Raw genomic sequence first — 10,243 nt, 5'->3', positions numbered from 1 at the left:
GGGGCCCCTTGCACGGCCCGCTCCGGGGCCTCAAGCTCCTGCCCCGGTGGCCCGGGTTGCCCCAGACCGCGTGCAGCGCCCCCTGTCCGAGAGTTCGGGCGGCGCGCCCCGAGGCCGTCAACGTGCCCCCGGGGGCCGGGGCTGAGGCAGCAGCTGCTGGCGGCAGCGGCAGCGGCGGCGGCGGCGGCGGCGGCGAGCGGGCGGAGGGGGCCGGGACCACGCGCTGTCGGCGGAGGGATCCCCCGACCCTTCCCCCCATATAAAGAGATACAATGTTTCCTTTTATGGCGAGGCCGCTCCTTATATGGTGAGCCCCAGTGCCCCCGCCCTATTGGTCAGCGGTTCCGGCACCTCCGTTTCCCATTGGTCCGCCTTGCGGGGGGGCTGTTCATTTGCATTGGCATACCAGGCCAGCTGCTGTCATTCTAGCGTCAGGCCGAGGCGCGGAGTCGGAGGCTCCGGAGTCTCTTAAAGAGACAGGCAATTGAGACGGGATGGTCTCCGCCCACTCCGGACAGTGGGGGTTGAGAGAACCATAGGATGGAGTAGAAGGGGCGGAGGAAAACCCGGGAGATGAAGTGGGTTAGATCGCACATCCCGAGGAGGGAAGGAAAGATCTGAGGGCAGAGAAAAGGAAGTTGGAACCCAGAAGGGGCAAAACGGGGAGGAATCAGGGGCCCAGGCTGGATCGGGTAGAAGACTGCGCAGGGGGCCAGGTTTACCAAAACAGGCACCATGGAAAGCGACATTCCGGAGGTGGGGGGGAGGGTAGGTCGGGGAAGACCGAGGAGGAGAACTGTGTGCTGGCCTTGACCTTTGTTGCTCAGACCTCCAACATTCCTCCCCAATCTCCCTCTTAATTAGGGATCTAAATCCAATGTAAAAGAAAAGCTCCTAAATTTTCATCCATTATCTTCCCACCTTGAGGGGAAGGGGAAGATCTTTGAAAGAAATTACATCAGGAAGAAGAAATGGGGCTCCTGATTATTTCGAGCTATAAGAGGTCATTAAATCCAACTCTTTCACTTTACAAATGAGAAACTGAAGCAGAGGTTTAAGTGGCTTGCCCAGGGTCACACCGCTAGTGTATGAGATCTAAGACTCCAAATACCCTTAGCTCTGGGTGCGGGGGAAGAATGGGAGTTGAAACCACAGCTTCCACTTTAAGGGGCCAGGAGAAGTTTAAGCTTCCTTTCAGAGGCCTGTGGGGCAGAACTGCTGGACAAAGAACTAAACTTTTTAGTCCCCCTCTAACATCGGGTAGAGGGGATTTCTGAAGTTGAGAGAATGAAAAAGTCATTATGATGACCATCTTTTCATAGGAAAAATAAAAACTAAGAATAGGATCTATAGGAATTTGAACTGGAAGGGTCTTTGGAGATCATTTACAACCCGTGGACTCCCTCCCCCACACCTCCTTTTACAGAGGATAATAGGAAATTGGCTGTGAAGTGTCATAATTACTCCAAGGAGCAAAGTTAGGCTTCAAACCTATGTCTTCTTTGTAGTCTTCATTTCAGTGCTTTATTCCAAAGGTAGGGGAGGCAGCTGAATGGCTCAGTGGATTGAAAGCCAGGCCTAAAAGACTGGAGGTCCCCAGTTCAAATGTGCCCTCAGACACTTCCTGGCTGTGTGACCCTGGGCAAGTCACTTTAACCCTCCATTGCCTAGCTCTTTACCCATCTTCTGCTTTGGAACCAATACACAGTAGAGTTTTAAAAACAACAACAACAAAGGAGTCAAGGGATTGTTTCATGCACCTGTATCTATCCCTAGCACCTAGCACTTTGGCATATTATTAGATAATTAATAATACTGGGTACTGATAGATGAACATGGACTTGTTTATCAAGTCCCACAATACAAATTTGAGAATAATCCATGTACCCCTTCCCAAGCTTGAGTCACCAGGTAATACTTGGTGGAAAAACTTAAAATACAAACACATCATATTTTACAAAACAATTAAAGGTCTATGATTTCTCTCATTAGCAGAGCCTCAGACCATGAACTACTTTACTAGATAAAAATCCTAGTAAGTTTCTTGAAGCAATATATAGTCTACAAGTCAAGATTTCAGCTTTTGCCCATGAAAATTGCCTTGATAGGGGAGGTATCCATAAGGAGCTATGTAGGAATATATGGGACTGAAGATGATCCATTTATGACTGGGAATAGGAAAGCCAAATCTTGCTCATCTAGTCCAAGCCACAATATAGACCTTTATCTAGCTGCCTCTCAATTCTCTCATTAAATTTTGTAATTCTAGTAAAATCCTGGATTTGGGATTTAGAAAACCTTAAGTAACTGCCTCTGTATACCAGCTTCCTGAATCTGTAATATGGGGATAGCAAAGCAAAACCTAATCAGCTTTCTTTAAAGCCTGTCTAAATTTTAGTAATTAACCCACATTTTGTCTAATAGATGTTTTTTAAAAACCCTTACCTTGTCTTAGAATCAATAATATTCATTCTAAAGCAGAAGAGTGGTAAGGACTAGGCAGCTGGGGTTAAGTGACTTGCCCCAAGGTCACACAGCTAGGAAATGTCTAAGGTCACATTTGAACCTGGGTCCTCCTGACTCCAGGCCTGGCTCTCTTATCTACTGAGACACCTAGCTGCCTCATAGATATGTTTTAACTCTTTTTCTAGATCAAGGTCATCCTTGGAGATTCAGCTTTACCTAGGAAATGAGAGAATATGATACTTCCCTGTTCAACCCTGATCCCTCTTTTCAGTAGGGGTTTTCCAACAGATCTTACAAGCATAGGATTTATCTATAGAGGATCACAGAACTAAAACTGGAAGGGACTTCACAGGCCATCCATTCTCCATCTGTTCCTCTCCCCATTTTACAGATGAAGAAAAGAGGTCCAGAGGTATTAAATGATTTGCCCAAGGTGGTCACCACAAAAGGTATTGTTACTGTGGGATTTCTACTTGGATCCTCCAATTCCTGAATTTAGTGCTCTTTTCACTACACTACACTAGTGGTATAGATTAGGCTTAATCATGGCCAAATTGCACTCCAGCTTCCCTGTAATGGATCATAACAAAAAATTCCAGCTGGGGTCCCCACATTCCTTCCTTGGAGCTTTCCACATATTCCTGAGATATATGTGGTTGAAAACATCTCTGCACTAGTGGCCACAAGTTTTTTTTCTTTCCTAGAGTGCTTGGAAACACACTTTCAAAGAGTCACAGAACTTAATTAAGGTTCTAAATTTAAGACATTAGTCCAATTTTCATCTTTACATAAGATGAAACTTTAAAGACTCAGGAGAAGGGAAAACTGGTTTTATCCAAAATCATTAAGAAGCAGACCCAAAGTTTCCATCCAAGTTAAGTCCAAATCCATTGTGACTTTTCTATCAAACCACACTGGGATCTCATGTAACATCTTATCTTTTGCAATTTATTTCCAAGTCATCATATAATTCTCCACAGGGAGTCCACTCAATGAGCCTAGTGGCCTTCCTCTGGACCTCAGCATCTCATAGGGACTAAGCCTATCATGTTTTACTTGGTTCATTTAATCTTTCTTATGGCACTTTTTTTTTCCAATAAAAATCACTGCAAGTAAATATACTTATAATCTTATTTATGCTTACTATTACATCTCTTTTGTGTCCTTTGAGTTGTCCAGTTTTTATTATTAAAAAAAAACACTTAGTATTCCATGATTCACAACCATAAGTATCACTAGATGAATCTGTGTTTTAAGGGGTTAATTATTTTAGTTTTTGTTTCAATGATTTAAATGAACTGCACAATTTCTTAAATGCAATCCATATTTGAGTTCTTTCAAGTTAGGCCCAGCCCAGCATCTGCAATGACCATCCAAGATAATAGAAAAAAAAATGATTGGTTTGGGCTTGACAGAGCAGTTGATTCACTGTATGTAAATTTCATAAGCAATTATTCATCTACTTTTTTCCATCTATGGACTTTAGAGGCTAAACTGGAGTTGTTCTGAATCCCATTTATTAAGTACTGTCTTTCTATGCTTGAAGCAATTAGTACAATGTTCTCTGTTCTCTGTAGACTTGTAAGAGACTTCATCATCTAGAGCATCTTTACTTTTGAGAGTCAGGTGAAAACTGTGATCCCTTCTTAGAAGAATGTTTTAAATGCATAAAATAAAATAGAGATTACAAAGGAAATACATTTATATAAACATGGATTGAGTCCAGGGATCTCAAATTAAGATATTCCTAATTTACAGGGAATCCTTCCATGTTTGTTTTTTTTTGGCCAGACTCTGTAGATTAGGGGGGGAGGGAGGGAGGGAGGGAGGGAGGGAAGGAGGAAGGGGGGGAGAGAGAGAGAGAGAAAGAGAGAGAGAGAGAGAGAGAAAGAGAGAGAGAGAGAGAGAGAGAGAGAGAGAGAGAGAGAGAGAGAGAGAGAGAGAGAGAGAGAGAGAGAGAAAGAGAGAGAGAGAGAACCTCTGATAAGAAAGCTAATACAATAATCTTGGCCTGCATTAAGAGAGGGCTAGCATTCAGGAAATAAGAATGTAAAAGCTTGTTCCATTTTATTATACCTGTGACAGATCACATCTGAAGTATTCATATTTATATTTAGTTCTGGGTTCTATTTAAGAAGAATATTGGTAAATTTGAGTGACCAGAAGAGGGCAACAAGGATGATAATACTCAGAGATCATGCTGTATGAAAACCAACTAAATGCATGAAATATTCATCTAACCAAACAAGTATATAAGAGTCAGGCAATACAAACAGAAAAGGCAGTCTACTCTTGAGGAACTCACAATCTGATGAGAGAGACAACATATATGAAGGTTTCAGCTGCAAATCAGATGGGAAATCCTATGGTCCTTGGGCAAAAGAAAAATCAGCTCAAAGACATAACAAATGGCTGGTTTTTTTAAGTAGACTGTCTTCTGAAAGAGGGACTGACATGACATGTCTGGTAACCTAGGAGGACAGAAGTTACCAGGAAACAGGCTTTGATAGAAAACATGTAACAAGTCCAGCAGTATAACCAAAATGGATTTCCTCTCTCACTTGATATTTGCAAACACTTAGATGACCACTCATTGGGTACAATGGTGGGAGGGAATGTAAGGGTTGAACTAGAGAGCCATCAGGTCCTGTCCAACTGAAAATCTATTATTTTCACACCTTATTTTATAGATGAGGAAATTGAAGCTGGAGGATTAGAAGTGATCTACTAAAAATCTTCTCATCCAAGAATGTTAATATTGTTTCCATTCCACCAGGGAGAACTCAGTAGATTCAGTGGCTGAATCTGGTATATTCAACATGACTAGCCATGTCAGAAACTCAATCTGCTAGATTCATGGGGGAGACTGCACATAAGAAGAGAGTGAAAAGATGCAAGTCTATCCCTGACACAGGAGAAAAAAAAACCTGAACTACAATATTCAATGGAAATAAAAACCTGGAGGGTTGGGAGAAACAAGAAGAATGAAGCCAGAATTCCAAAAAGAGAAGATAAGCAAGCACCCTTGTAAACTGGGGAAAAAAGGCTGCTGAAAAGTGTTGTATCATCTTCATATGTGGAAACACTATTACTGTTTCCTACAAATGAACACAGTTGGAAAAACGAGCATTCTGGGACAGAGGGGTGTATGTATATAGCATAGCATAAGTGTCACAAATTTAGAGGAGCATTTCCTCCCACTGAGGCAGCATTAACTCTCCTTTTCTACATTTTTTTGCCTTCTACTTTTTCTTCCTTCATCTCTTCCTCCATCTGTCCTTTTCCTTTCTACTATTCAAACTCAAGGTTAAGATTGGTCACTGATTCTTTCCTCCCTTCATGGAATAATGTACTAAGAAAGCAGGTGTGTGTGTGTGTGGGGGGGGGTATTTGGGTGACTCAGTTGGATTGAGAGCCAGACCTAGGGATGGGAGGTCTTGGGTTCATATTTGGCCTTGGCTACTTCCTAGCTGTGTGACCAAGGGCAAATCAAGTCACTTAACCCCCACTGCACATTAGAGTTCAATAAATGCTTGCTGCCTAGGGAGCACCAGTCTACACAATCTCGAAATTCTGGGTTAAGAAACCCATTAGAAAAGCCTAGTTTCAGAGACATGTCAAGGTATAGAACAAGAAGGAACTTGAAAAAAAAACCACCTTATCTTCTGTCTTAATTTTAAGACAATTAATTTTAAGACAAAAGTATGGCAAGAGCTAGGCAACAGGAGTTAAGTGACCTCCCCAGGGTCATAGCTAGGAAGTGCCTATGGCCAGATCCTCCTTATTCCAGGCCTGGCACTCTATCCACTGTGATACCTAGCCAGGAGGGAAGAGACTTTAAGACCAAATGATGGCCTTGAAGATCTCAGATCTCTTTATGACCATCTATGAGGTTGTATGGATGATTGCTGGGAAGGATCTTTGCTGCACAGGACCTCAGAGGCCATCTATCTAATCTATCCCCTCCCACTCCCACCCCCTGAAACAAGCCCATTTTACAAATAAAGAGGCTGAGGTCAAGGAGGTCAAATAATTTGTCCAAGGATACAGAAGTAGTGACTGAGCAGAGATGTGAACCCAGAACTTCTGATTCCCTCTTTTTCCACTGTACTACTCTATATTCTAAAATGAACACAATTTATTTCCCACATCAGAACTCAACCCTAACCTGCACAAACTCTTTCATATAATAACCATTTGCCCAAAGCACTTTCCTCACCACATTCCCTGTAAAGTTGCTTTTGTGAGTTGTATTATTAAGGGAGAAAATAAATTCAGATTAAGTGACTAGCTATTAAATGTTAGTAAGGGCTGAGGCTCTAATTCAAGTTGACTAAGTGCATCATGATTCCTTCTCCTGTTACTCCATTACCTTATATCTAGCTGAGAAGCTGAGGCAGGTTATGGATCAGGCCCTTGACTTTTCAGTCATCTACACTGTCCTACTATAGGCCTTCAATATCCCACTTAGAAAGAAATTACATTCCCCCTCTAGGAAAATGAAATGTTATACTCCCCACTCCCACCTTGTTAGTAGAAACCAGTGTATTATCAAGGTCTTGCAGATTCAGCTCAAAGAAGATAAAGCAACAAGCAATCACCTTTGAGATAATTAATTCATCAGCTTGGAAGGTCCCAAGATTCTCTAGCTAAAACTGGAAGGCTCCTGAGGCCATCTAGTTTAAGCCCCTTGTTTCATAGGTAAGGGACCTAGGATCCAGGGAGGTTAAACATAACTTGTCCAGGGTCATACAGGCAGTGTCAATGAGGGCATCTGAACCCAGGACCTTTACCACAACCAATATGCTTTTTTCCACTTTCCACTGTCCAACCCTTTCATTTAGAGACGAGAAAACTGTCCCCAAAACTTATTTCAGCAATTCACACAGGTAGTTTTTAAAAAGTGTTTTTTTGGAGTCCAAATCCAGGATTCTAGGAATTGGCCTTAGTCATCCAGACAGGTTCTTAACCCTACCCCCCACCTCCTACCAAAAGAGCCTACCTATTCTATACTTGGTATTTAGCTGTCAGACAATAGGCATTTAAGCAATCAACAAGCATTTTTTATGGGGGAAAAAAAGACAAAAATATAATCATTTCTATCCATTAGGGCTTTACTTAGAGACTTGGCTTGTATTTTGTCAAATGGACAGCCTAATAAAGTATTTGTCAATGGCTTGGCTATGCATCTTTTTCTTTACAAACAAACAAAAACTTTTCTGTCTTAGTAACAACTCTGTCAAAAGGGCAAGGTATATGGGGTTAAGTGACTTTCCCAGGTATCAAAGAACAGCTTGGAAGCGTCTCAAGACCAAATTGGAATCCAGGTCCTCCCAATTTCAGGCCTGGCTCTCTATCTACTGTGCCACCTAACTACTCCCCACCCCAACAAAGCATCTTTCCATCATATCCCCCTGCTTTGTGATCATCCAATCAATATTACATTATGTAGAGGAAACTGAGCCTTTCTGAGAGATAGATTTGTTGAAGACCTTGTATATAGCACAGCCAGGATATTAAGATACTTCTAGGCATCATAACTAGTACTGACTCTTCTCATCATACCATATTGCCTCAGTGGAAGCTCATCCAGGTGCAGTGCATCAGTTTCAAGAATGGAAGGGCTCTTGGATACCATCTTGTCAAATGGCCCCTAAGAATCTTGTCTATACCGTCTCCAACAAATTGGCCATCCAATCTTCACTATCAGACCTCCAACGAAGGGGAACCTATCATCTCCCATAATAGTCCACTCTACTTTAAGGAAAATTCCAATTACTAGAAAACTTTCCCCAATATTAGGCCTGACTCTGTCTCTGAAAACTTATATCATCACCCTTAGCTAGTTTTGCCCTCGTGGGTGTCAAGCAGGATGAGTTTATTAGCTGGAGCTCTCCACAGAGCAGTCCTTTACGTTGTTGGAGAGAATTAACTTGCCTGGGTTAAACCATCCTCTTAGCAAACACTAAGATAGTCCAACGTAGGGAAAAAGGTGCTGAGTAAATCTTGAAATCTTATACAAATGTCAGTTAATACCTACTGTAGGGAAGAGGAAAAAGAATAATTCCCTACCAACTCTAACATAAAGCTTTCTCCATTGCCTCTAATATAAAACACCAACTCTTCTGTTTGGTATGAGCCAACCAGTTCCACTGTCCTCTCTTTAGCTGAGGACCATTTGGGTCTTGCTATTCTCTCAACTTTGGATTATCCTCACCATCTTTTTCCTCTACTTGCAGCACATTTTAAACACTGACTAGAGGAAATCACCCCATCTGACTGGGCCCACTACAAATTCAAGTTATTTAATTACAACTAAGCCACTATTGTCCCACTCCCCCCACAGAGACTTTTTAAAAAAACAAAACCAAAAAAATTGCCTAGTCCAGGGTCACACAGCTAGGAAGTATCTGAGGCCAGACTGAACCCAGGACCTCCTATCTCAGGCTGGATTCTCTAGCCACTGAGCCACTTAGCTGGCCCCACAGGGAATATTCTAAAATGTTTCTTTATGCTGTTCTCCATCTCACTTTTTCTCATCAAATTGTTTCCACCTCTTACTAAGAAAGTAGAAATCATTCACCATGAACTTCCTCTTTACTTTTCCTCTCCTATATTCCCACCTCCCAGGAGGAAGTGATCTTTCTCCTTACAAAAGCCAACTTCCTCCTCTCCAAATAGTGCCCTTCATTCCATCACCTTGTTTCTGCCTGAATTTGGCTCAGTGATCACTGTCTCTCTCAGCTTCAACCTTTCCTATCAACTGGCTTGTTCCTCAATGCCTACATATCCTATCTGGGTCTGCCCGTATTTTCCCTCAATTCTGCCATCCCCTCAAGTTGTCATCTAATATATGTCTACACTTTCACAACTAAACTTTTGAAAAGAAACATCTATACTTGCCATCTCCAAGTCCCTCCCCTTTTTTCCACATTGAAATCTCTGGAAATCTGGCTTCTAACCTTATTTTACTACACTGATCTCTCTAAGGTTACCAATGATCTCTGAACTGCTAACTCACACAATTACAGAATCTGAGAGTTGGAGAGAACTTCATTCATCCAGTTCAACTCATATATGAAAGGACAGCCTTTTCTGTCTTCATCTTGACTTCTCTACAGCTATTGATAATGATGAATACATTCTCCTCATTCCCATACTTAACTTCTAGGTTTCTATAATTCTGCTATTTTCTGGTACTATTCCTGCCTCCATAGCTGTTCCTCAGTCTCTCTTGCTGAAGCTTTATCCATCTTGTGCCACCACCACCCCTGCCTTCAGCACAGGTGTTGCCCAGGGCTTTTCCTGGGGTCATCTTTTCTCTCTACACTTTTAGGAAAGGGCTCATAAATTTCCATGGGCTGAATTATCATCTCTATACAGATGACTCTCAAATATATTAATCTAGTCCTAATCTGTCTCTTGAATTACACACACACACACACACAATTTTGCTGGCTCGATAGCTTTTTCTCAATGTTTCCCATACATCTTAGAAGTCAACCTTTTCAGAAAGAGAAAGCAATGCCTTTGCCACTCCCCATCCAAACTTTGCCTCCCCATCCAAACATCTCTCTTTCTGTTGAAGACATCACCATTCTCAGTTAGCCATCTTTTCACCAGCTGTGAAATCTTGATTACACCTCCACAATTACTTATCCCTAATTCTCTCCACTCACCACCTCCACTTCATCAGACCTTCATCATCTCTTGCCTAGACAAACAGAGCCTCTGCTTGCCAACTCTGCTTCCAGACTCTCTCTTATCCAAGCCATCC

This window comes from Monodelphis domestica, chromosome 2 (assembly GCF_027887165.1).
Source record: "Monodelphis domestica isolate mMonDom1 chromosome 2, mMonDom1.pri, whole genome shotgun sequence".
Classification (NCBI taxonomy): domain Eukaryota; kingdom Metazoa; phylum Chordata; class Mammalia; order Didelphimorphia; family Didelphidae; genus Monodelphis; species Monodelphis domestica.
The sequence above is the reverse complement of the archived record's forward strand: the minus strand, read 5'-3'. Positions refer to the sequence as shown.